Below are 26,491 nucleotides of genomic sequence, written 5' to 3'. Positions count from 1 at the left end.
GTAAACCAATCATGTTGAGAGCAAGAGTGAATATGCCTGAATTGTGTGTATAAGTAACTGTTAACTTGTACCAAGGGTGTGCTGGTTTAGACCAGGCACGGTATCCGCGCATCTACGTAACAAAAGAAGATACCTGGCCTCTGTGTGTAAAATGGGTGATGCACACCGGGTAGTGAACCCAAGTTTGGGGACAACAGATGTGCTTAATTAACTTGAATTAGGACCTTAACTGGTGAATGAGTATCTCTTAAAGTGTGGGAGATGAACAGGGCCTTCTCTATTAATCCGGGGTTTGTCATTCCATTATAACTTTCCACCCTCTGACTCCTCCAAATGTAGCCTAAATGTAGTGACATTTTCAGGAAAAGAAAGAAGCCTGCTGGGTGTGTTGGAGGCTGCTGATAGCTTGATTTGAAAGCAGTGAAAGGTACAGAGGAAGTCTTCCATCGGTAGTTGACTGCCTCTATTTGCATCTGAATGACCATTGAAAGCTTCTGAGAAACCTCCTTTAGCACTATATGTTAAGAGACTAAGAAGCTCAAGAAACAAACAAACAAACAAATCCCCAAGCCCAACCCCAAAAACCCAAGAATCATTTTCCCACTTTTGTTATTAATCACCTCAAAAGAGATTTGTCTAATTAAATACCACAACCAAATTAGTAGCAAGAGATACAAAACAGAGAGTGGGAACGCCCTTTGTTCTCCAGAATATCATGGTATAGTGTTACTCTCCCGTGTTCTTTTCACTCGGAGCCGGGGGAGAGGGGGAGCAATTTACCTTCAACTGAAATTCTTGTGTAAAGTTCTGGAAAATTTTTGGGTTTGGATGTAATTTTAATAAAAATCTCTAAGGGTTTCTTTATGGATAGAAAACAAATCTTCATGGACACTTCCATAAAATTAAATACTATCACTAAGGAAGCTGTTCCCTTATGGAACACTCTCCTCAGCACCCAGGGGGTGGGTGGCCACCCACGTGGATGGGACAGGGCGCCTGGTTCGAGGCCAGATGCTGGAACCGGCTCCGAGCCCGCAAGGGGCATCAGGGAAAGAGCTGCTTTCCCCAGGAGTTACCGTCAGTGAGCATATATACAGATGGGCAGGGCAGGGCAGGGGGACGCCAGGCACACGGTTCTGTCGTGCTTTGGCTGGCATGCTGCCTGCCTCTTGCAGCACCCCGTGCCTGCACGTGCACACGCAGACGCACGCAGTCACACACGCAGGGCCCCCCTCGCCTTTTGGACCCACAGCCTTGCCCTGAGGACATGCGTGGGGCTGCCGAGGGGCCCCCGGAGGTGGCCTCTAAGCCCAGGAGCTGGAGGACACCGAGCTGCATAGCCTAGGGAAGCCTGGACACCTCCAGGCCTCAGAGCCGCCCAAAGCTTTTCGCAGCCTCTGTAGGAGCGGGCCCACACTTCCTCTTTCCTCATCTCTCACTTTTCCTCTGCCGGTAGGAAACACGCCAGCAACTTCCTGGGCCTGGCACTGGGAGCAGCACGCTCTGGCTCCTTACAGCCTAGTCCCTTGTGAAGAGTTAACGCGAGCCTTCCCCGTCAGTGCTGCCTTCCCAGTCACTACTGAAGTGCAGGCCCTTGCTAACAGGACGACAAAGCCTTTCGTAACACAGGGTCTCCACTCGACAGCCCAGGACGACAGTGGCACGGGGACAACGCACACACCAGCGAGGCCACGGCATGAGCCCCACCCTCAGCTCCCAGCAGCCCCCATGCCACGTGCCCCGGCAGAGACGCTGCTCTTCTGGTCGCACGGCCTGTCAAGACTGGCTGGCAGGACCAGTGCCCCTGGCCCGTTTGCCCGGAAACCCCTCTGACCAGGGGGCTGCAGGGCCCCTCCTGTCCCCTTGGCCGCAGAGAAAGGCAATGCAGGCAGCAGCATGGTCACTCCGGCTGGCCACAGGCACCAGCAGCCTTTATTTGGCACGTTTCCCTTTGCGAAGGCACTCCTCGACCCTGCCACCCGTTGCTGACAGCTCTCCCCCTGCAAAGGGCGGCCGCCATGACGGCTCAGGCCTCTGCCGCTGCACTCTCTGGGGCTGCTCGCAGCTTCCTGGCGTGGCTGGCAGTCCCTGGGCCTTCCCACGGCGCTCCAACAGCCTCCTCTTCTCCCCCTTGCTAAAGGACACAGAAGAAAGGGCCTCAGCTCTGTGGCCGGGGAGAAAGGCCCGCAACGCCCCAAAGCCTGGCTCAGGCCAGCAGTTCTTGGAGGTGCTGCCGAGGCCAGCCCGCTGCTCTGCGTGGGGGCTCCTGGGCCCCCGTGCCCCGGCCAATCTGCAGCGAGAAGAGTGCAGATCAGCTGGGGGCGAAGCCGGGCAGGGCCGAGACCCAGGACAGAGCGGGCATCGCAGCTGAGGGCCGGGTGCGCGGCAGTCGCTGCGCGGGGAGGGCAAGCACGGGCTGCCCGCTTTGGGAAGGCAGAGCCCGGCAGCTGAGCCAGCCTCTCGTCTTCAGCCCGGACACCTCCACAGTGGTGGGAGCCGGCCAAGGCTTTCCCCGGCCTCTGCAGGAGCCGGCACACACTTACTCTCCCCATGCGCTCCTCGGGAGGGGCAGCTCTGCCTGCCCCTCTGATGCTCTCTGCCTTGCAGGGCTGTGGCACCTCTCCTTCTCCTGGAGCCTCTCCTTCAGCTTCTCGGCATAGGCCTTCCTCAGGAGGTGGGGAGGGCGATAGGGATCCTCAAACACATGGCGGCAGGGGCTCTGCAGAGGCAGAAGAGACTCTCCTAAAGCACTGCCGCCAATAGCTGGGGCTGCTCCCAAGGCTTCAGCCGAGGCGTGTGACTTGCACAGGCTTGGCTTGCTCTTCAGGGCAGTGCTGCTGACCCCTCGCAGAGAGGTACAGGCACAAGACAGACTGCCCGTGCCACAGCCAACGGCACGCTTCGGCCAGGGGCTTTAGGGACAGCTCCTCTGGCAGGGCAGTGTGCAGGGCAGTGGGCAGAGAGAAGAGCCCTGCCTGGCCAACTGGCCACAGCACAGCTGCCGTGCCTGTGCTGGGAGACCTTCCCTGCTGCCCTCCCAGGGAGCAGGAAGGGGAAATGCCCTTTTCCTGGGGGCTGTGAAGTGCATGCCATACCTGGCCTCGCTCCACATTCTGCCCCGTTCTGTTGGCATGGTACTGGCGCCACACTTCCACTTCCATCTCTTGGCGCTTGGATGCCGTCAGCAGCCGGAGCCGTTTTTCTGCCCTCTCAGTGCGGAGGGAGCTCGTTCCCTGGAAGCCACGCACACACCACACAGGCAGCGTTAGTCTCCTCGGGCTTGGGCAGGGCAGGAGGGCTGGCACGGTGGGCAGCTCTGGCTGCCTCTTCTGCCCCAGCCCACAGCCCGAAATGTGACACAGGGCTGGCAGATCCCTAGGGCGTACCATTCCTGAGGGCTGCGGAACACACGCAGGGAGCTGCAACTGCGGCCGAGCTGGAGGTCTGGGCTGCTTCAGCTCCTCCCGGGACTTCTCCTGGAGTACTGGCAGGAATCTAAAGAGGCACAGCAGGCTGAGCTTGTGGGAGCCCAGTCTAAGCCGGGTGCTCTGGGACGAGCTCGCAGCTGGCGCCGGGGCAGGTTCGGCAGGAGGACCACGTGTCCAGCAGGACAAGGTCTCTGGGGCCTTTTGGCATCAGCACGGGCACCCCGGCCAAGGGAAAGAGCTCACTCCCACTACAACAAGGGCACAGCATGCCCCCACGCCCCCAGCCACATCGCTCCTCCAGGAGGCTCACCTGGCTCGGCCAGCTTCCTTGGCTTTAGCCCACTCGCCCGCCTTTGCCAGCTGCCTGGCTAGAGAAACCCTCCGCTGAGCCAGGAACACCGGATCCAGCACGCTCACTGCAAGCGGGAGGCAAGAGAACAGCACAACGGTGTCTTTAGGACCAGGCAGGCCAGCGTGAGCGGCAGAGCTGCTCGGTCGTGCCGTGCAAGGCTCGCCCACAGTCCTTGCCACCCCTGGGAGCCACGCTTCCAGGGAGGTCCTTGTCCCTTGCCCACACTGGATCTGCTCCAGCGCTGAACTCCTACAGAGCCTCCCTCCGGCCTCCCCAGGCCACGGTTTTTCTCCTGCTGTCTCTCGCACCTCTGCCGGCAGCAGGACCCACCACTGGGAGCAACTGGGAGGCGCTGGGGAACCCCAGGGGCCTGCTGGGCAGGGGCAGCTACCCCAGCACAGAAGAGTTTTCCTCCTCAGATCCAAACACGTGGCTTGCAAAAGCAACGCAGGCCCGGCCCAGCCCGGCCTTGCTGACAGCTCCAGGCAGAGCTGCTGGAAGGCAGCCCCCAGGGCAAAGTGGGACGCAGAGCCCTCGGCGCCCTTTCACAGCGCGGAGCTGTCCAGCTCAGAGCCTCTTCCAGAACGGATCGCCTCGCATGTCCTAGGGTGGGTGTGCAGGCTCGCAGAGCTGCCTTCTCCTCTCCCACGCCTCGCACAGTGACCTTGGCTCTCCTGCCCTCACGAGGACGAGAGCAGCACCCACAGCCCCCCGCCAGCACTCAGCTGGGATGCTACCTCTGCGGGCACCTCCGCCCCAAGGCGCCGGCTCTCTCCTGGGCTTCAGAGAAATCGCAGGGGCCGATGCTCGGTGTTGGGTCTCAACTGCAAACCTGGAAACAAGAAGGCGCCAGCTGGGCAAAAGGGCACCACGCTCCCTTGGGGGCCGACGCTCATAAGTGCTGGCAGGCATCTGTGGGAGACGCTGCCAAGTCTTTGGAGGACGCAGCTCTCTGTGGGACCTGAGGGGGCCCCACGGTCTCCATCAGCCTCTGCTGGTGCTTCCCTCGCCTTCCTGCCAGAAAGCTGATGATCCCAGCACATGCCCTCCTTGCTGCCCCTGCAGACCCTCCCGCCTCTCTCACTCTCTCAGGGCACATTGAGAGCAGACTGGCCCCTTCGTCTGCACCCTCCAAGCCGAGGAGGAGCGAGCGGCGGGTGGACCGGGAATCTCTCCTGGGAAGGAGCTGCTCTTGCCTGAGTTTGGCAGGAGAGGAGCCTCGGCAAGAGGCTGCTCCCTTGACCAGCCAGGGGCTGCAGAAGCCATCCTGCTCACCTTGGCAGCGTGATGACCCCGTCCCGACTGAGACGACTAAAGTTGTTTTTGCCCGGGAAGGCCACGATACCCCTCATCTTGGAGTCCTGCAAGGGGACAGAGACGGCACGTCAGCAGACGCCCAGGACACGTGCTCCTTGCTCACAAAGGCGGCAAGCTGTCTCGCTGCTCAAAGACACAAAGGCTGCCTCTCCAAAAGCAGAAATGACAGGCTCACCCCGAGAAGAGCTGCCAGCATGTTCCCGGTGCCATCCAGCTCCAGCAGGCAGTCATCAAAGAAGGTCATGCTGACCGCTTTTCTTCGCACAGCAAGAATGCCAATGCCCTGGAAGGAGAATTCCACCTCCTTGTTGTCTCGGAGGGCCCCAGCAAAGAAAAGCAGGGTCTCGTGTATGCACTGCTCCACGATTTCTCGGCGGAAGCGGATGTCTGCGGCAATCTGCTCCAAGTCCAGCTGAACGAATGGTGTCTCATCTAGGCAACAAGCGCAAAGCAACCAAGTCACTCTCACCGCAGTCCGGCCAACCCCGAGACCAGGTGCCATCAGCGCCCAGGCCTCGGGCAACGCTCTGCCAGAGCACGCTCCCCTTCCGGCTTCGGCCACATCTGCAGAGCAGACCTGATGGACAGGAGAAGGCAAAGAGAAGCTTTGCCTTCCGCTGCGAGCAACCAGCTGGGGCGTAGGGCGAGCTGTGGAGATGAGGCAGGCTCCCCGGGCAGGGGCAGGGTGCTGGGCCGCCGTACGGGTGCCCACGCTCAGCGCTCTCCGCGTTGGAAGAGCCTTTGCTCGGCCATGTCACAGGGGTGTCGGCACCAAGCCAAATGCAAGGGCTGTGCAGGGGAAGCGCCCGTCTCCTTACCGGGAATTTTGGTCTTTGCACACTTGAGCTTGTAAAATTTCTTGAGAAACCTGCACGGCTGGAACACGGGTCTCTCAACAGGCAAAACCTTGTCCTCTCCCACCGTGGCACGTGCTGGGACAATTGCAAATGTCCCAACTCCGATCTCCACCGCCTGAAAACGCAAGCAAGAAGAGGGAGCATTGGCAGGGCTGCACAGAGGCAGGAAGGCTGGCAGATGACGCGTGTGGCCCTGGCGATGGTGCTTTGTGCCCTGCTGCGGAAGCCCAGGGGGCCAGGATGGGGCACAGGCGGGAGGCAAGGCTCACCCTCTTCTGCAAGAGCTGTCTCCAGATGTACCTAGATGCGCCAGCCCAGACTTTGCAGATTTCTGGAAAGCAAAGGAAAAGCATGCCATGCTCCGCGTCGGCAACGGCCAACCATCCAGCACCCCCCTAGCCACGGAGCCAACAGTGGAGTGCGCTCAAGCCTCCCCTCGCGCTGAACAAACACTCACACCTCTGGGGCTGCCCGGCTGCGTTCTTGAGCGCCCCCAGCCGCCAAGAAGCCTGCCCTGTGCCCAGGACGGGCCTGGGAAGGAAAGGCAGGCGTCAGTAGTGTTTCGGGGAAGGGGATCCCGCCCCTTGAGACGGGCAGCGGCTAGAGGCCTGGCCTACCAAAGCCACCCTGGAGCCCCAAGGCCCCATCAGGCTGGGCTCTCCTTGCAGCCGCCGGTCCCCTCCACAAGATGCCCGCTACAGCCCCAGCCCCAGCCTCAGGGTTTCCACAGCTCAACTCCACTTCATCTTGGCTCCGACAGCGCTCCTGCAAGGGTCCCCCGGAGCCTTACCGCTGGTGGTGAGCTCCTTGAGTGTTGGGAGCTGCTCGGGCCCCAAGGGGTTAAAGAGCAGGTACTTCATCATCTTTGCCCCCCTGCACTGCACTGCAGCAGCTGGGTAAGAGCTGCTTGTCCTGCTACAAAACCCCTCTGCTCCTCTCTCCCTCCGCCTCCTCCTCCTCCTCGCCACTTCCCCAAGCGGCGTCTCCAACGCTCTCCCGAGGGCCTCCCCTCGCCTCCTCCTGGCAGCAGGACAGCTGCTGCGGAGCAGAGCGCTGGCAAGAGCAGCCCTGGCGCTGCCCAGGCCTCTCCAGGGAGTGTGGCCCGGGGGCACGCTGGGGTTAGGGAGCCATCGCTGTGATGCGGGTGTCCCCCTGTGATGCCGCGCCGTGTCACACAGGGCTCCCGCCACCTCGCAGCCCCACCCACGTCTGGCCCCAGCACGGGCAGGGCAGCCCCACTGGGCACCTGAGGCTGCTGCGCTGACATGCCCGCCTGCCTACGTCAACTCAGCCCCCCGTCAGCTGGCCACGGACAACCTCTTGGCAGCCGGGGTTATTACGGCCGAAGCGGCCATTAATGCTGAAGGGGCTTCGCACACTCGGCGCAGGGCTGGAGAGGTCCAGCCCAGGCCACAGGGGCAAGCAACCCGAAGCTTTGGTTCACAAGGCAACACTCGGCCCCTCCTATCCCCTAGAGCCACTGGGATGGACCTCTTTCACCACACCAGGATCCACAGAGGAGGACCGCAAGAGCACGTGGTGCAGGGGCTTGCAGGTGCAAAGACACGATGGGCCTTGCAAATGCATCCTCCCAGGCACACTCGCCGTCCCGGAAGACTTCACCAGCCATGCCGACCGGCTTCCCAAATGCTCTGCCCAACCCCCAGGGGCCCCACTGTCCCATGGGGACCCCAAGCACAGCTCCAGGAGCAACAGATAGGCAAACAGCAGCGCCAGGAGAGAGCCCTGCAGGCAGAGAGAAAGAGGAGACCGTTACCCGCACAAGGAGCAAAGGTCCCATCAGCCCAAGCCCCCACACCAGAGCAACAAGGAGGCCCCGAAGGGCTGAAGAAGCCCTCAAAAAGGGTAGCCATGAGCCATCCAGAAAAGCAGGGTGCACTGGAGTGCAGGTGCCGGCGCACTGGAGGGCAGGTGCTGGCGCACTGGAGGGCAGGTGCCAGCGCACTGGGCAGCGTCGCAGAGCAGCCTGTCCTGCCTTTGCTCGGGGCAAGACACATGCTACGGAAGGAAAGAGCACCAGCAGCATGCAAAGAGATGGGAATCTCACCCTTCCCGGTCCCGCGGGAGCTGGACTCTGCACTGTCCAAAGAACCCTCAAATTCCAAGCACTCAGCTTGGTGGCATCTGCAGACTTGCTGAGGGTGCACTCAATCCCACAGCTATGTCACTAAGGAAGATATTCAGTAGTCGTGGTCCCAGCATAGACCCTTGAGCGTCATGGGTCTGGCTTAGTTGCATCTGCTGCTGCTAGTGCTCTTTCACCCTTCCAGATCACGGCTTGCTTCTTCATGCTGTAGTTTGCCTTGCCAGCAGAGGGCTTTTTCACTTTCAGAAGTTTCTCTCTTTCCTAAATGAATAAACTTTCTACCAAGAAGGCCGTTGGACAGTTCCTGAGGGTCAGCCAAGGGCTCAACTGAGGAGTGCCTTCAATGAAGCAAATTTCTGCAGGCGACTGTAGCTCATGAAGGAGCATCAAGCCCACCCTTTTCTTTTGCCAAAGCAACTGTGCTCTGAGAGAGGGCTGTGACCAGCCACGGAGCTCTGGCTATCCCTGCAAAGTGGTGTTTGGATGCAGAGAAGCTGTGCTCTGAAGCCCCCGTGCCCTGTAGCCACAAAGGGACAGCGCTCTTCCCGTCATCGTGGCTGGTAGGCAGGACCAGTCCCCCGGCCCGTTTGCCCTGAAACCCCTCCGACCACGGGGGCTGCAGGGCTGGGAGCCCCAGAGTCACTGCACGCGGACAGGAAGCACAGGCGGCCTGCTTTTGGAGGGCAGAGCCCAGCAGCTGAGCCAGCCTTTCGTCTTCAGCCCCCCAGGACTGGGGATCACCTATTGAAACGGTCTCCTCAGCACCCAGTGGGTGGGAAGCCATCCATGTGGGTGGAAGAGTTAGTCTGCAGTTTAGTATTTATTTGTCTGAATGAATGACAGGCACTAATAACATAATGACGTCTCCAAAGATTATATGCTCCAACTGTAAGACAGTATAGTAACTCTTGTTCGAGGTTAACTGCCGTCTTCAGCTCAGCCCCACACAGCTGCTCACTTACTCCCCCCCAGCGGAACGGGGAGTGAACTGGAAGGGTAAAAGCGTGACAACTTGTGGCTTGAGGTAGAGACAATTTAATAGGGAAAGCAAAAGCTGCAGGTGCAGGCAAAGCAAAATAAGGAATTCCTTCACTAATGCCCACCGGCAGGCAGCTGTTCAGCTGTCTCCAGGAAAGCAGGGCTCCATCACGCGTACCGGTTACTTGGGAAGACAAACACCACAACTCCAAGTGTCTTCCTTCCTCCCTCCTCTCCACCCCTTGTATTGCTGAACATGACATCATATGTTATGGAATATCCCTTTGGGCAGCGGGGGTCAGCTGCCCCAGCTGTGTCCCATCCCAACTTCTTGCCCACCCCCAGCCTACTCGCTGGCAGGGCTAAAAGATGCCTAAATGATGCCTAAATGATGCTGTCTGAAATACCAAATCCGGGAGCAGATGGAGGAGCCAAGTTGGGACCAATGGGGAAAAAAGTAATTAGGGCTGAGTTGTTTCTTTGGGTGGGAGGCTGGACTGGAGAAAGTGAAGTACAAGTACAAGACATCTGAGGGGGCCGAAGAGAAGACACAGCCAAGGCCTTGGTGACTGGCATGAAACGCCGATGGCAAGCAGAAGACAAAGGTAAGGAGAGGGAGTGGAAAGCGGTGCTGTAATAGCCCCAGATGTGTGTGCAGAGGCGGGAGTGCCGCGGGGGCTGACAGCCCGTTGTGACATCACCGTGTGGTAGAGGGTGACGTCACCTGGAGGTGGACTGTGATATCAGCGAGTGATGGACTGTCACCTCGAGTCCCTCGCTGCTGATCTTTGGGCGCGGGCAGAGCCTGGCCCAGACTGGCTCGTGCCTGCACTCCTGCCACGCGTGCCTGCGAGGTCTGGAGGGTCGAGCGAGGCTTCTCGTGGTGCTGGGTGGTGCTTTGGGGTTTGCTGTTGGCAGCTCTTGGTGCCATCCCAGAGCCATCCCATCCCCTGTATTTCCCCGGCCCTGCCTGGTTCAGGCATTCGGGCACCGCGGGGCGTGCCTGAGCAGCGGAGGTGAGTTGTGTGGGGAAATGTCCTGCCGGGGTGGCCGTGGGGTGGGCGAAGGGGCTCGGGGAGCCCGAAGGCTGTCCTTGTTGAGCGGCCTGAGCATTTCCTCCTCCCCTCTGGGGGCCAACGAGTGACCATGGCCTTTCGCTATATTGCAGCGCGTGACACCCTTTGGCAGTGCCGGCGCCAGCAAGGGGGAGCAGCTCCTCATCCTCAGCTCTCCCCAACCCGCTGTGGAGCACAGAGATGGCCTCTGAGACAGAGTGGAGCTGCCCCATCTGCCACGATGTTCGAGATGACGTCTCTTATGCAGTGCCCTGTCTCCACCAGTTCTGCCTGGGCTGCATCTTGCGCTGGACAGAGGTGAAACCAGATTGCCCCCTCTGCAGAAGACCGATAGAGACTGTCAGGTTTTCTGTGCAGGGAGACAACGACTATATACAGTGCGTCATCACACTCCCTGAGGAGTCGCCAGACGCCAGCAGCCAGGCAGGAGGAGCTCCCGGCCGCATGGCCGAAAACAGCCCCCATGGCCCCGTAGCGTCCCCTCCATCTTCTCCGCAGGGGACACTGTCCCCAGCTGAGCAGGGGGCTGCAGGGCCCCAGGCTGTGGGTGGCCTCCTGCCTGAAGTCTGGGCAGAACTCTTCCAAAGACGAGAGCGTCTCCTCGATCCTGTGCTGCCCTGGCTGCGCCAGGAGTTGGAGGCAATATACGGGGCCCGCTGGTGGCAGGCAAAGAGTGCAGAGAGCAGCATCCTGCACGCTCTCTGCGTCTACGGTCCAGATTGTGATGTCATGGTCCAGATGCTGCAGAACAACCTGGAGGAATATACAGCACCGCTGGTCCACGGCGTCATTGATATCATTGTGCGCCAGTGCGGTGAGGAGGCCCGGAGGCTGCTGCGCTGCCATGCTGCCGGGGAGGAGGACGACAGCCCTGCGGCCAGCTCCAGCTCCAGCAGCTCCAGCTCCAGCAGCTCCAGCTGTACCAGCTCCCGGGAGGGCACTCCTGACTCCAGCCTGGCCTCCTCCAGCAGCCCTGCAGGCTCCGACGGGGAGGAGCAAGCCAGCACGTCGGAGGCTGCCACGGGCTGGGGTCCCCGCTGCTCCCCATCTGCACCCATCCCTGCAGAGCAGGGGCAGCCCCCGGAGGAGCCGGGGGAGGCAGTGGCGGCGGCAGGTCCCTCTGCCCAGGGCTGCAGCCGCAGCCCCTCCGCTCCCGGCCAGGGCAGGGACAGCTCGCCCGGGGGGCCCCGGCGCCCCCCAAAGAGGAGGGCCCCCAGCTCCCAGGACTCTTCCCCGCCCTGCAAGAGGCCGCCTCGCCGCCGGCACTCGTAGGGCTCCATTAACTCTTTATTCAAAAAAAGGAAATAAATGCCTATTTTCCTGACACAGTCTCTCGTTGCTGCTTTCTCCCTCTTCTCATGGTGCCTTTCCCTGTCCCTCACACCCCACTGTCGGCCAAGGGCCCTCGGAGCCCCAGGGCCTTGTTGGCAGCTCCTCCTCCTGCAGAAAATCCTGCTGCAGCCGAGACAATGGAAGAGGTTCTGAAAAAGCACCCGGGTGATGCTTAGAGAGGAGCAATGAGTGAAAGAGTGACCAGGCATTCCTCAGGCAAGGAGAGAAAATCTCTGGTAACGCCTAACACAATTTCTGCATAAGGCATTATAGGAAAAAGGTGCAGGTTGCTATTGCAAAATCAGAGGAAACAGGTGATATGAAGACCAGTGAGAGTTCATTTAAACAGCGGTCAGCATGACCTTCTTTGATGACTGCCTGCTGGAGCTGGATGGCACCGGGAACATGCTGGCCGCTCTTCTCGGGGTGAGCCTGTCATTTCTGCTTTTGGAGAGGCAGCCTTTGTGTCTTTGAGCAGCGAGACAGCTTGCCGCCTTTGTGAGCAAGGAGCACGTGTCCTGGGCGTCTGCTGACGTGCCGTCTCTGTCCCCTTGCAGGACTCCAAGATGAGGGGTATCGTGGCCTTCCCGGGCAAAAACAACTTTAGTCGTCTCAGTCGGGACGGGGTCATCACGCTGCCAAGGTGAGCAGGATGGCTTCTGCAGCCCCTGGCTGGTCAAGGGAGCAGCCTCTTGCCGAGGCTCCTCTCCTGCCAAACTCAGGCAAGAGCAGCTCCTTCCCAGGAGAGATTCCCGGTCCACCCGCCGCTCGCTCCTCCTCGGCTTGGAGGGTGCAGACGAAGGGGCCAGTCTGCTCTCAATGTGCCCTGAGAGAGTGAGAGAGGCGGGAGGGTCTGCAGGGGCAGCAAGGAGGGCATGTGCTGGGATCATCAGCTTTCTGGCAGGAAGGCGAGGGAAGCACCAGCAGAGGCTGATGGAGACCGTGGGGCCCCCTCAGGTCCCACAGAGAGCTGCGTCCTCCAAAGACTTGGCAGCGTCTCCCACAGATGCCTGCCAGCACTTATGAGCGTCGGCCCCCAAGGGAGCGTGGTGCCCTTTTGCCCAGCTGGCGCCTTCTTGTTTCCAGGTTTGCAGTTGAGACCCAACACCGAGCATCGGCCCCTGCGATTTCTCTGAAGCCCAGGAGAGAGCCGGCGCCTTGGGGCGGAGGTGCCCGCAGAGGTAGCATCCCAGCTGAGTGCTGGCGGGGGGCTGTGGGTGCTGCTCTCGTCCTCGTGAGGGCAGGAGAGCCAAGGTCACTGTGCGAGGCGTGGGAGAGGAGAAGGCAGCTCTGCGAGCCTGCACACCCACCCTAGGACATGCGAGGCGATCCGTTCTGGAAGAGGCTCTGAGCTGGACAGCTCCGCGCTGTGAAAGGGCGCCGAGGGCTCTGCGTCCCACTTTGCCCTGGGGGCTGCCTTCCAGCAGCTCTGCCTGGAGCTGTCAGCAAGGCCGGGCTGGGCCGGGCCTGCGTTGCTTTTGCAAGCCACGTGTTTGGATCTGAGGAGGAAAACTCTTCTGTGCTGGGGTAGCTGCCCCTGCCCAGCAGGCCCCTGGGGTTCCCCAGCGCCTCCCAGTTGCTCCCAGTGGTGGGTCCTGCTGCCGGCAGAGGTGCGAGAGACAGCAGGAGAAAAACCGTGGCCTGGGGAGGCCGGAGGGAGGCTCTGTAGGAGTTCAGCGCTGGAGCAGATCCAGTGTGGGCAAGGGACAAGGACCTCCCTGGAAGCGTGGCTCCCAGGGGTGGCAAGGACTGTGGGCGAGCCTTGCACGGCACGACCGAGCAGCTCTGCCGCTCACGCTGGCCTGCCTGGTCCTAAAGACACCGTTGTGCTGTTCTCTTGCCTCCCGCTTGCAGTGAGCGTGCTGGATCCGGTGTTCCTGGCTCAGCGGAGGGTTTCTCTAGCCAGGCAGCTGGCAAAGGCGGGAGAGTGGGCTAAAGCCAAGGAAGCTGGCCGAGCCAGGTGAGCCTCCTGGAGGAGCGGTGTGGCTGGGGGCGTGGGGGCATGCTGTGCCCTTGTTGTAGTGGGAGTGAGCTCTTTCCCTTGGCCGGGGTGCCCGTGCTGATGCCAAAAGGCCCCAGAGACCTTGTCCTGCTGGACACGTGGTCCTCCTGCCGAACCTGCCCCGGCGCCAGCTGCGAGCTCGTCCCAGAGCACCCGGCTTAGACTGGGCTCCCACAAGCTCAGCCTGCTGTGCCTCTTTAGATTCCTGCCAGTACTCCAGGAGAAGTCCCGGGAGGAGCTGAAGCCGCCCAGACCTCCAGCTCGGCCGCAGTTGCAGCTCCCTGCGTGTGTTCCGCAGCCCTCAGGAATGGTACGCCCTAGGGATCTGCCAGCCCTGTGTCACATTTCGGGCTGTGGGCTGGGGCAGAAGAGGCAGCCAGAGCTGCCCACCGTGCCAGCCCTCCTGCCCTGCCCAAGCCCGAGGAGACTAACGCTGCCTGTGTGGTGTGTGCGTGGCTTCCAGGGAACGAGCTCCCTCCGCACTGAGAGGGCAGAAAAACGGCTCCGGCTGCTGACGGCATCCAAGCGCCAAGAGATGGAAGTGGAAGTGTGGCGCCAGTACCATGCCAACAGAACGGGGCAGAATGTGGAGCGAGGCCAGGTATGGCATGCACTTCACAGCCCCCAGGAAAAGGGCATTTCCCCTTCCTGCTCCCTGGGAGGGCAGCAGGGAAGGTCTCCCAGCACAGGCACGGCAGCTGTGCTGTGGCCAGTTGGCCAGGCAGGGCTCTTCTCTCTGCCCACTGCCCTGCACACTGCCCTGCCAGAGGAGCTGTCCCTAAAGCCCCTGGCCGAAGCGTGCCGTTGGCTGTGGCACGGGCAGTCTGTCTTGTGCCTGTACCTCTCTGCGAGGGGTCAGCAGCACTGCCCTGAAGAGCAAGCCAAGCCTGTGCAAGTCACACGCCTCGGCTGAAGCCTTGGGAGCAGCCCCAGCTATTGGCGGCAGTGCTTTAGGAGAGTCTCTTCTGCCTCTGCAGAGCCCCTGCCGCCATGTGTTTGAGGATCCCTATCGCCCTCCCCACCTCCTGAGGAAGGCCTATGCCGAGAAGCTGAAGGAGAGGCTCCAGGAGAAGGAGAGGTGCCACAGCCCTGCAAGGCAGAGAGCATCAGAGGGGCAGGCAGAGCTGCCCCTCCCGAGGAGCGCATGGGGAGAGTAAGTGTGTGCCGGCTCCTGCAGAGGCCGGGGAAAGCCTTGGCCGGCTCCCACCACTGTGGAGGTGGCCGGGCTGAAGACGAGAGGCTGGCTCAGCTGCCGGGCTCTGCCTTCCCAAAGCGGGCAGCCCGTGCTTGCCCTCCCCGCGCAGCGACTGCCGCGCACCCGGCCCTCAGCTGCGATGCCCGCTCTGTCCTGGGTCTCGGCCCTGCCCGGCTTCGCCCCCAGCTGATCTGCACTCTTCTCGCTGCAGATTGGCCGGGGCACGGGGGCCCAGGAGCCCCCACGCAGAGCAGCGGGCTGGCCTCGGCAGCACCTCCAAGAACTGCTGGCCTGAGCCAGGCTTTGGGGCGTTGCGGGCCTTTCTCCCCGGCCACAGAGCTGAGGCCCTTTCTTCTGTGTCCTTTAGCAAGGGGGAGAAGAGGAGGCTGTTGGAGCGCCGTGGGAAGGCCCAGGGACTGCCAGCCACGCCAGGAAGCTGCGAGCAGCCCCAGAGAGTGCAGCGGCAGAGGCCTGAGCCGTCATGGCGGCCGCCCTTTGCAGGGGGAGAGCTGTCAGCAACGGGTGGCAGGGTCGAGGAGTGCCTTCGCAAAGGGAAACGTGCCAAATAAAGGCTGCTGGTGCCTGTGGCCAGCCGGAGTGACCATGCTGCTGCCTGCATTGCCTTTCTCTGCGGCCAAGGGGACAGGAGGGGCCCTGCAGCCCCCTGGTCAGAGGGGTTTCCGGGCAAACGGGCCAGGGGCACTGGTCCTGCCAGCCAGTCTTGACAGGCCGTGCGACCAGAAGAGCAGCGTCTCTGCCGGGGCACGTGGCATGGGGGCTGCTGGGAGCTGAGGGTGGGGCTCATGCCGTGGCCTCGCTGGTGTGTGCGTTGTCCCCGTGCCACTGTCGTCCTGGGCTGTCGAGTGGAGACCCTGTGTTACGAAAGGCTTTGTCGTCCTGTTAGCAAGGGCCTGCACTTCAGTAGTGACTGGGAAGGCAGCACTGACGGGGAAGGCTCGCGTTAACTCTTCACAAGGGACTAGGCTGTAAGGAGCCAGAGCGTGCTGCTCCCAGTGCCAGGCCCAGGAAGTTGCTGGCGTGTTTCCTACCGGCAGAGGAAAAGTGAGAGATGAGGAAAGAGGAAGTGTGGGCCCGCTCCTACAGAGGCTGCGAAAAGCTTTGGGCGGCTCTGAGGCCTGGAGGTGTCCAGGCTTCCCTAGGCTATGCAGCTCGGTGCCCTCCAGCTCCTGGGCTTAGAGGCCACCTCCGGGGGCCCCTCGGCAGCCCCACGCATGTCCTCAGGGCAAGGCTGTGGGTCCAAAAGGCGAGGGGGGCCCTGCGTGTGTGACTGCGTGCGTCTGCGTGTGCACGTGCAGGCACGGGGTGCTGCAAGAGGCAGGCAGCATGCCAGCCAAAGCACGACAGAACCGTGTGCCTGGCGTCCCCCTGCCCTGCCCTGCCCATCTGTATATATGCTCACTGACGGTAACTCCTGGGGAAAGCAGCTCTTTCCCTGATGCCCCTTGCGGGCTCGGAGCCGGTTCCAGCATCTGGCCTCGAACCAGGCGCCCTGTCCCATCCACGTGGGTGGCCACCCACCCCCTGGGTGCTGAGGAGAGTGTTCCATAAGGGAACAGCTTCCTTAGTGATAGTATTTAATTTTATGGAAGTGTCCATGAAGATTTGTTTTCTATCCATAAAGAAACCCTTAGAGATTTTTATTAAAATTACATCCAAACCCAAAAATTTTCCAGAACTTTACACAAGAATTTCAGTTGAAGGTAAATTGCTCCCCCTCTCCCCCGGCTCCGAGTGAAAAGAACACGGGAGAGTAACACTATACCATGATATTCTGGAGAACAAAGGGCGTTCCCACTCTCTGTTTTGTATCTCTTGCTACTAATTTGGTTGTGGTATTTAATTAGACAAATCTCTTTTGAGGTGATTAATAACAAAAGTGGGAAAATGATTCTTGGGTTTTTGGGGTTGGGCTTGGGGATTTGTTTGTTTGTTTGTTTCTTGAGCTTCTTAGTCTCTTAACATATAGTGCTAAAGGAGGTTTCTCAGAAGCTTTCAATGGTCATTCAGATGCAAATAGAGGCAGTCAACTACCGATGGAAGACTTCCTCTGTACCTTTCACTGCTTTCAAATCAAGCTATCAGCAGCCTCCAACACACCCAGCAGGCTTCTTTCTTTTCCTGAAAATGTCACTACATTTAGGCTACATTTGGAGGAGTCAGAGGGTGGAAAGTTATAATGGAATGACAAACCCCGGATTAATAGAGAAGGCCCTGTTCATCTCCCACACTTTAAGAGATACTCATTCACCAGTTAAGGTCCTAATTCAAGTTAATTAAGCACATCTGTTGTCCCCAAACTTGGGTTCACTACCCGGTGTGCATCACCCATTTTACACACAGAGGCCAGGTATCTTCTTTTGTTACGTAGATGCGCGGATACCGTGCCTGGTCTAAACCAGCACACCCTTGGTACAAGTTAACAGTTACTTATACACACAATTCAGGCATATTCACTCTTGCTCTCAACATGATTGGTTTACATCTTCCCATCTCATATGCAAAGAGTCACGCGTGCTCAATAGGTATTTTCATGATCTCGTTTCCTCCTTCTTTTGAGTCGGTTGGTTTCCCGAGTGGGTGGTCTTTGAGCCGGTGGTCATGGTCTCCCCCTGCTGGAATTACCTTTTCCCTAGGTCTTCGTTTGGTTGACCAAGAACCAGAAGAGGCTGTTCAATTGGCTTCTATCTTTATGGGGCAATGAGCCCCAGATATAAGAAAGAAACTCCAGAAATTGGAGGGGGGAAGACTCAAGGGATCTGAGTAAGCTGCTCGAAGTAGCATGGAGAGTCTATAATAATCGGGAGAAAGAAGAAGAACAGAAAAAGGAGAAAGAAAGGAAAGTTAGGGAAAATAGTCTGCTGGCTGTTTTAACGGGAAGTTTGACGAGAGGCAGAGGAAGGGGACAAGCGAAGGGAAGAGGAGGTTTTAGGAATTCTGGGGAAAGAAGGTTTGATAAGTCATTAGGGATGAATCAGTGTGCATACTGTTGGGAAGAGGGGCCTTGGAGAAGAGATTGCCCCAAATCGAAAGCAAGTCAGCAGGAAGCTGTGAGAATGATGACTTTGGATGAATGAAGGGGACCGGAGGGGAGCCCAGCTGAGCCTCTGGTTACAATTAAGCTGGGAGACTCTGCAGTTGAATTTTTAGTAGATACTGGGGCAGCGTATTCTGTTTCGAAGACCTGTAAGGGGAAATTGGGAAATAAAACTGCAAATGTAATTGGAGCGACGGGGAAACAAGAAGAAAGGCCATTCCTAAAACCCCTTAATTTGAAATTTGGAAGTAAGGTAATTACACATGAATTTCTATGTATGCCAGAATGTCCGATGCCCTTGTTGGGACGAGATCTGCTTTCTAAGTTAAATGCACAAATAATTTTTGAAAAAGGGGACATCTATTTAAAAATACCTGAATCAAAGACAGGGGATATATTAATGATACAAGAAAAACCAAAAATGCAAGAAATACCACAAGAGGTAGATGAGGCTGTGATACCTACGATCTGGAACACTGAAATACCTGGAAGATCGAAGGTAGCCCAGCCTGTAAAGGTTGAATGAAAGGAACATGCCAAACCGATAAGAATAAAACAATACCCAATAAAATCAGAAGCTAGGCAAGGAATTAAGAAATTAATTGATAAATTTTTGGAATGTGGAATTTTGAAAGAATGCAAATCCGAATATAATACTCCAGTCTTACCGGTTAGGAAGCCTTCAGGTGAATGCAGATTAGTTCAGGATTTAAGGGCAATAAATCAGATAGTAAAGGACATTCATCCTGTGGTTGTGAATCCATATACCCTTTTAACAACTTTAAGGGAAAGTCATCAGTGGTTTACAGTGCTTGATTTAAAAAAAGATGCTTTCTTTTGTATACCTCTGGAAAAGGAAAGTAGAAAATTGTTTGCCTTTGAGTGGGACAATCCACAAACAGGATGAAGAACATAACTAACATGGACCAGACTACCACAAGGATTTAAGAATAGCCCGACCATCTTCGGCAATCAACTGGCAAAAGAGCTCGAGATGTGGCAACAAAGCAATCCAGAGGTACCTGGTCATCTGCTTTTGCAATACGTGGATGATATACTGATCGCCACCGAGGACAGAGCAACCTGCATAAAGGTAACGAAATGGTGAATGTGGGAGACCATGAATTGATTATAGATGCACTCAGTGTGGTCCAAGATAGCCTATCTTTGGCTCTCAGTTGCATCCAGGCACAACTGTGGGCACAATCAGTGGCTGCTTCCATCATAAGAGAAGGTGAAAAAGACACTCTTCCCACCAAGATTCGAAAAATAATTTGAGATAGTGCCATTAATTTAGAGAAAAACTGCAGTCCTGGTGGAATTTGATAAACTTTACCTACGATCCCGTCACAAGTACAGCCACAACTTTTGTATTAACTATACACAATGCTTGAATATATTTGATTTACCCTGTTATTGCATTAGGATTGAATCACAACGGAACCATACTCTATCCATTTGAGCATAAAGTATAGGCCCAAAAGGTGGGACAGAAGTGGCAAACTGTGGATTTGGAATCTTGTGTTGTATGAGAACAAGGGTTCATCTGTGAAGATAATACAATCAGAGGTCAGGATATCTGTTTAGATACTGAACAAAATGTTTGTCATTTTAAGACTCGCCCTGATGAAAACCCCGAAACAGTGATTATATATATTGATAAGGGATGTGTATGTTTGAGAACAGCTTGTGATTTTATATCCATAAATGATGTTACAGATACTAGAAACCACTCAAATTTTTGTGTTTATAATTTCACTGAAATCACGAGATGTGATTTTTCTTATTTAGCCCCAGTCACATCTCACCAGCTTTTGCAATCTAATTATACCTTAATTCAGGAACTGTTGCCTAGACCCATTGGAATGAATCTCACTTTAGTGAAACAATTGCTACCACACCAAGATTTAATCAAAATTTTGAAAAAGGTCAAGGAAAACAGACAAAGAACTTGAATAACTGTGCACCACAATGTGAAAGAGATACATCGTGTTTTAGAGACGGTGGAAAAGGATGCGGAACATAAATGGTGGGACACTCTATTCGGATGGTCACCTACTGCTACAGGCATCCTAAATAAGTTATGCCACCCCATTGTGGTTCTCCTGATATTGATTCTAATCAGTCTTATTCTATCAGTAATATTATATATTATAAATTGGAGGATGATGAACCGTTTAACTCATTTGACATCTGTACTTGAAGCTTATAATATGTTTAACTGATTAAAAATGAAAGTATTGAAATAATTTTCAAAACTTTCAAAGGGGGGAACTGTTGTAAATATTCTGATTTTTTTTAAATCAAAATATATTTTTTATATATATATAGAAAAGGTTAAATTTAATTAATCAATAAATAAGGTAGGATAACCATAGGAACCTCACCAGGGAGTCGCCGTTCCATACTGAGGAACTAACAGTAACGAGATGGAACGATGAAGAATTGAATAGAAAAGTTGTGTTTGAGTCCTGTGACAGTGTGACCTGCTATGCACCAGTGATGCTGCTTGAAAATCCCCTTACCCTCCCCATCTTGATATGAATATCAAGAATGCCAATCGATAGATACTAATAGAAATAACCATTGATTATTCATAGGCATGGAAATTGACAGAAAATTATAAGCTAGAAAGTAGGCCTGGTCCGTAAACCGGGGAAAACTTAGGAAGATTCCAAGAATGGGATTTTGCAACCAACCTGAGCATGCGCAAAGGTTGGGTTCAACCAGAGGACACCATGAGGAAGACTATGGACGACCACCAGAGGACCTTAGACGACCACCTGTGTACCTGAAGGCGCATGCGTCACAAGCATTTACATATATTAATGAGTTCTCGGAAGTTGTATGAATATGTTAATTGTTTCTTGGAAAATATGATGAATACGTATACTTTTGATTGTATATAACTTTGGTAGCGGAGAAGCTAGGCACGCACACTAGGTGGAGCGATCCCCTGTGCGTCCAGCACTGCCAGAAAGAAGTGCCTGCTCACCTACATACATTGTGTAGATGAGTTTTTATATAACAGATTTGTAACAACCTGAATTGCTTTTTCATTGGCTCCTAACTCTGCAGATCATATTATTTATCCACAGTCATTGTTTTAAGACAGCAAGCTAAGACATAGTTCAAAGGCATTCAGTTTCTAACTAATAGCTAACATAAAGGCATTCAGTTTCTCTTAATCTTTAATGACAACACATCCTTAGTCAGAACCCCAAAAGTAGAAACTTCAATAATATACTCTGGCACGTGTCCAAGCGATGTACCGATTTCTAAAAACAACCCAAGCTTCCTCAGGCTTCTAATAAATTCTTATCGTATTCATTCTACTGTTGTTTGGCTCCAAGTGTATTTGTTGTCTGCTGTAAAACCAAACGAAACCAAAGCAAACCAATACAAAGCCAAACAAAACTGTTGTCCCTAAATCCGGGTTCTTCACCCGGTGTGCAAGACACCAATCAACACACCGACTCGAGATATCTGTCTTTATTGCCAGTGTGCGGAATGGGGTGCCAGGCATTTAACATCAGCCAGCCCGCCTCTCAGAAACGCACGGGGTCTTTTATACTGAAGGGTAACAAAGCAAGAATCACGTTACAGTAATGGTACTACACACACTACACACTACACACACTGAGTAGGTTCTTACATACTCTGAAGGGTATTAGACAGATGGTATTGTCATACTATTGTCCCGAAAAGAGGGACCTTTGCCCGGTGTGCAAGCCAATCCACCCAGGGTCGAGGTATTTCTTTATTACGGATTTGCGCAAAGCCGGGAGCTAGGGGATACTTCACAAAGCTAGCTCTGCTCCGTACAAAAACTACAACGTTTCTCTCGTTACGTGATGAGCAGAGACCCGCCTAAGTTTACACTCATTGGATATTGATTAACACTACCTTCCTTATTGGCTGGTTGCATTTAAATTAGCACGCATGCCCCTTGAAGGGGGTGTGGTGTGGTGTAAGTGAACTCGGCCTTCAGTTGAGTCGGTGGTCGTGCTCTGCCCCTGCTGTCTTTACCGTTCCCCCAGTTACTGCTGATTTCTGCTGACTTTACACTTGTGTGGCAACTTTTCAGCTTCGTGACCTTCTAGAGCAAGAAGTTCCTCTTTATCAGCCTTCTCTGTTCCTCCTCAAGGGCTTTAAAGACTACCAAAGCATGCAAGTTTGTACAAGATAGCTAGTTTTACAATAGGCCTCTTGGTTTAGCTTATCAACCTCACGACAGTTCTTCCCATACATACCTGGCAAAGGTAAGAGCCTGCCTCCAACCTGTCTGAATTTTGCAGCCCAGCCCGCTCTCTCTCATGAGCGGTGTGCAGGGCAGCTGAATCTGCAAAACTCTACATCAGCAACACCAGCTTCTGTGTACAGCACTGAATTCAAATGCATGCCACTTTCAAGTACAAAGGGACTGCAACTTACTTACGGTTTACTCCCAGAAGAAAGTCACGCTCTGTTGCAGAATATTCTAACTCTGGGAAGTGAAAGGAGAAAGGAACAACTTGGGGGAGCGTCCTGTTTCACCGAAAAAATGTATAAGGGAGTTAATAACTCCAGGTGGTAAATATTTTTCCCATATCAAAAAGAAGGAAAACCAAACGGAACTGTTAACTGACTCACTTTCCTGAGGCCATACTTTACAATATAGCTTAATTAACATGTTCCTCCTTTTCCGCTCTTGTTTGGGCTGATCTGTAGATTAACAGTTCACAGCACAGACCACTTTCTCTGATCTGCCCTGTGCTAGCATGAATGCCTGCAAACGTGCATGTCAAAGATTTTTCCAGGTTGGTCATTAACTCGGTGAGGAAAAGAGCTGTGGGGCTCCAGGGCTCACTGAAGCAGAATTCCGTATAGGACACTCAAGCTGCAGTCTTTTTCAGCCAGAAAAAGATGTACTTGGGGGGTGGGCGGGAAAGGCAGGGCCGTTCGGTGGACAGGCAGGGCCCTCAGCCAATGAAAGGCCTCGGTCCAGGGAAGTTTCTAGAGCGCTGACCATATACGACCACGGCTCCGGTCCGACTCGGGTATAAATGGAGCCCCCTCGGGGGAGTGCGGGGTGTCTGTCAGTCGTGGTGGTTGTGGGGCTGTGGCGTGTCCGCGGGGGTGTGGGTGCTGCCCAGGGCACCTCCTCGAGGTGGAGAGCCCTCACCTTGTAGGTGAGCGAGTGTGCACGTTGCGAATCGTCATTTCTGCAGCCAGCTGTGCGGTGTCAGTTCCTCACACATCATCCTGAACCTGTGGTTTCGCTGACGTGGTCAGGGTGTTGAACGAGTTGAGAAGCCTCAGTTCGGGTTAGGTTTTCTGCTGAGCAATTTTGGTTTAAATAGAAGTTGGCGTTTGTTACCTCCCTGTGTTGATTTTGTGAGCCTCTGTGACATTTAAATTGGTGTGCCTCTGCACCATCGCAACCAGGGAAAGAGGAAATCCTGGTAAGCACAGCCTCAGATGCAGGCAAGCTGGAGGAGAAACTCTGCTGAATGCAGAAACGGTCAGGGCGCATTTCGTACCCGTTCTGTGTTTACCTTGGTCTCAACATAAAGGACGTGAAAAGTAAGAGGGAAGAGGAACAATCCTTGAAACGCCCACGTAGCTGCTTAACTGGAATCGCCATTGGGAATGGGAAGTGGCTTAGCTCAGTTTTCCCGAGTTTCACTCCTCCAGGGGGGCTTCCTGGACGACTGGGCAAAGATTCTCCTAGAGGGACGGCTGTAGCAGCGGCCTCCAGACTTCATTGATGGTGCACCCAATTCAGGAGAAAAATTCCGAGCGTCCCCCCTCTATGTACATACATTTATTTCTTTACAAATTGTGTACGAGCACTACTGAAGTGCTAGTATTTCCTTCCCGCACCCTACTTTGGACACGACGGGACTAGAGGACCGCAAATACACCCAGCGGAGATGCAGCTGTCGCACCAGGGCTATGTCACGCACCTGTGCGGTCAATCCACCCCTGCGAGCCAAACAAGAACCGGTCAAGATAACCCAAGTTCTCAGTGGGGATCAGTTTTATTTCATACTTGTCACTCTGACTTCTCCTGACAGGATTTTGTAGTGCCAGAGATGGCAAAGGTACTCGCATGGAAAGCTGCACAGAGGTGAAGCTGTGCAACACAGCTCTCCTGTAAGACAATGCCAGTGCTTGCAAAATGTTCTGAACATTTGCAAAGCATTTGGAAGGTGCTACTCATCTGAAAAGACCTCTTGCCTTAAATGCCTGCATCAGGTTAAAAAGTGAATGAGGATCCCGCAAGCCCTAGCTGGCTCTTTGTTTAGTAAATGCTTAGCTTAAAATGAGGCGTGGTGTCAAGTGCCTGTCTGAACCATGGTCCTGCTGCTCAGCAGTGTCCAGTATTCACCCAATCTCAACATAAGGCAGAAAAAGAGAGTTGAAAAGGGTCATCCTTCTTTTAGGCATGTGCTTCATGAAACTGAAAATGCCTCCCTTTAACTTCCTTTGCTCTTATGGAACACAAGGCGCTCTGGAAAGCATTTTCCACGTAAGATAGAGAGGCGAAAGCAGGAGCATAGCCCCATTCAATCAGCTGGAAGCTTTTCTTGGGAAGGTAGTTAATTGTCACAATTTGGCTTGAGAAAGACACCAATCACAACTTCCTCTCTCCCTAGAGTACCAACTGAAAAGCCAAATAACTGTGTTTTGCTATTATTATTCTTTTCATAATTGCCATTATCCTTATTGCTGTTTACCTTTGCTCTTTCTCTGTCACGACCACTCTTGTGCCTTAGTACTTCTTGTCTGCTATTTCCAAAGAGATCTGAAGCAGTCTTCAAAACTGCTTGAAACAAAATTGCAAGAGACCTGAAATGGTCATCTCCGTTTTGCGTTCCATTTCCAAGACAAATTCAGCTCTACTTAGCGACTCCCAGTAGAAATGTTTGTAACCTCTTCAAATGAGGTATCTGATGAACATCAAAACGAGCTTTTAAAAATGAAGGGGGAAAAGGAGGGGGACACACGATGGGACTGTTGTTTTGGGTTTTAACCCTTACTGGATGTGTCTAGATTATGTATTTCCATGGCACTCACCAGTTTAGTATCTGCTTACTTGGCAAAGCGTAACGTTTTCTCCTTGTCCAACCTCAGCGGGATGAGGCAGTACAGTGCAACATCCCGAGCGGTGCAGAGAAACGCAGGCTGAAACGCAGATTGTCCACAGTAGTTCTCTCTGGATCAATGGATAAACTACAGTTGTGAGGGATCTTTGCAGAAGACTAATTGTCTTGATCCAGGGCTTGCTAATAGTCTGGAGAGTGAATTCTGTCCATTTAACCATTTTGGTAAGAAGAGTTCAAAGCAACTTTGTGTGTCTCACACCGCCCCGCCAGCGAGTAGGCTGGGGGTGGGCAAGAAAAGCTAGGCTTTGGAGTGTGTTACTCTTCACCTCTTTTCCTGCCCTTTGCTTTTTCCTGGGGGAGCAGCGAGGCGTACCTCCCGAGCTGTTCCCTTGCTGCCGTTCTGCACGGCACCTGTGTGAGGCTGTTGGCCGGCTGAGCTCCCCTCCATCCTCCTGGGAGCACTTTCTTGCCATCCAGGCACTTGTGGGCTGAATCGTGCCTGCAGACGGAACAGACGCATCTAACAGGGTTACCACGGGGGCTCACAGCAGCCCACTTTATCAGTGAAGCCAACACTGGGTCAAGTGCCAGCAGCACACGTCAGGACAGTGACTACCTGTTTAGTTCCTGTGCTTGCTGCTTGCTACAGAGGCCTGCAGGCTGCAAATTTGCCAGTGTATCCCATACGCTAACCTTCTCTGTGTTTGGAATTCCCTGTGCTAGGGATCTTGGAGAAACATCAGAAACAAAGAGATGATGTGCTAAATGTTACGACCTTCTCCTTCCTTCTTGGACTGCCTTCAGTAATTGCTTCCTGCTCTCCAGCAAAAGGGTCACCCAGAATACAAACTGAACGTGTCTGAAAACACTTTCCAAAGTTTTAAAGAAACACCACACATGTATTTTTTTCTGGGTTTTGGTTGGTTGGTTGGTTGGCTTTGTTTTGTTTTGTTGTTTATTCATTCCTTTTAAACATGCCTGCAAGATCTGTATGTATTATTATTGTTTCTATGAACAGCGCTTCTGCAATTACCTCCTTTTCCTATCCCTAATTTGCTGTACCTTTCCCTTTCTTCCTGCCCTCCTTTTAGAATACTCATTTTTACATTAATGCATAGGTCTTTTTCTCCCCCGCTGTTTAAATGAACTCTCACTGGTCTTCATATCACCTGTTTCCTCTGATTTTGCAATAGCAAACTGTACTTTTTTCCTATAATGCCTTATGCAGAAATTGTGTTAGGCGTTACCAGAGATTTCCTCTCCTTGCCTGAGGAATGCCTGGTCACTCTTTCACTCATTGCTCCTCTCTAAGCATCACCCGGGTGCTTTTTCAGAACCTCTTCCATTGTCTCGGCTACAGCAGGATTTTCTGCAGGAGGAGGAGCTGCCAACATGGCCCTGGGGCTCCGAGGGCCCTTGGCCGACAGTGGGGTGTGAGGGACAGGGAAAGGCACCATGAGAAGAGGGAGAAAGCAGCAACGAGAGACTTTGTCAGGAAAATAGGCATTTATTTCCTTTTTTTGAATAAAGAGTTGATGGAGCCCTACGAGTGCCGGCAGTGAGGCGGCCTCTTGCAGGGCGGGGAAGAGTCCTGGGAGCTGGGGGCCCTCCTCTTTGGGGGGCGCCGGGGCCCCCCGGGCGAGCTGTCCCTGCCCTGGCCGGGAGCAGAGGGGCTGCGACTGCAGCCCTGCGCAGAGGGAC

The sequence above is a fragment of the Gavia stellata genome, chromosome Z (assembly GCF_030936135.1).
Source record: "Gavia stellata isolate bGavSte3 chromosome Z, bGavSte3.hap2, whole genome shotgun sequence".
Taxonomy (NCBI): domain Eukaryota; kingdom Metazoa; phylum Chordata; class Aves; order Gaviiformes; family Gaviidae; genus Gavia; species Gavia stellata.
Note: the sequence above shows the minus strand (reverse complement) of the source record.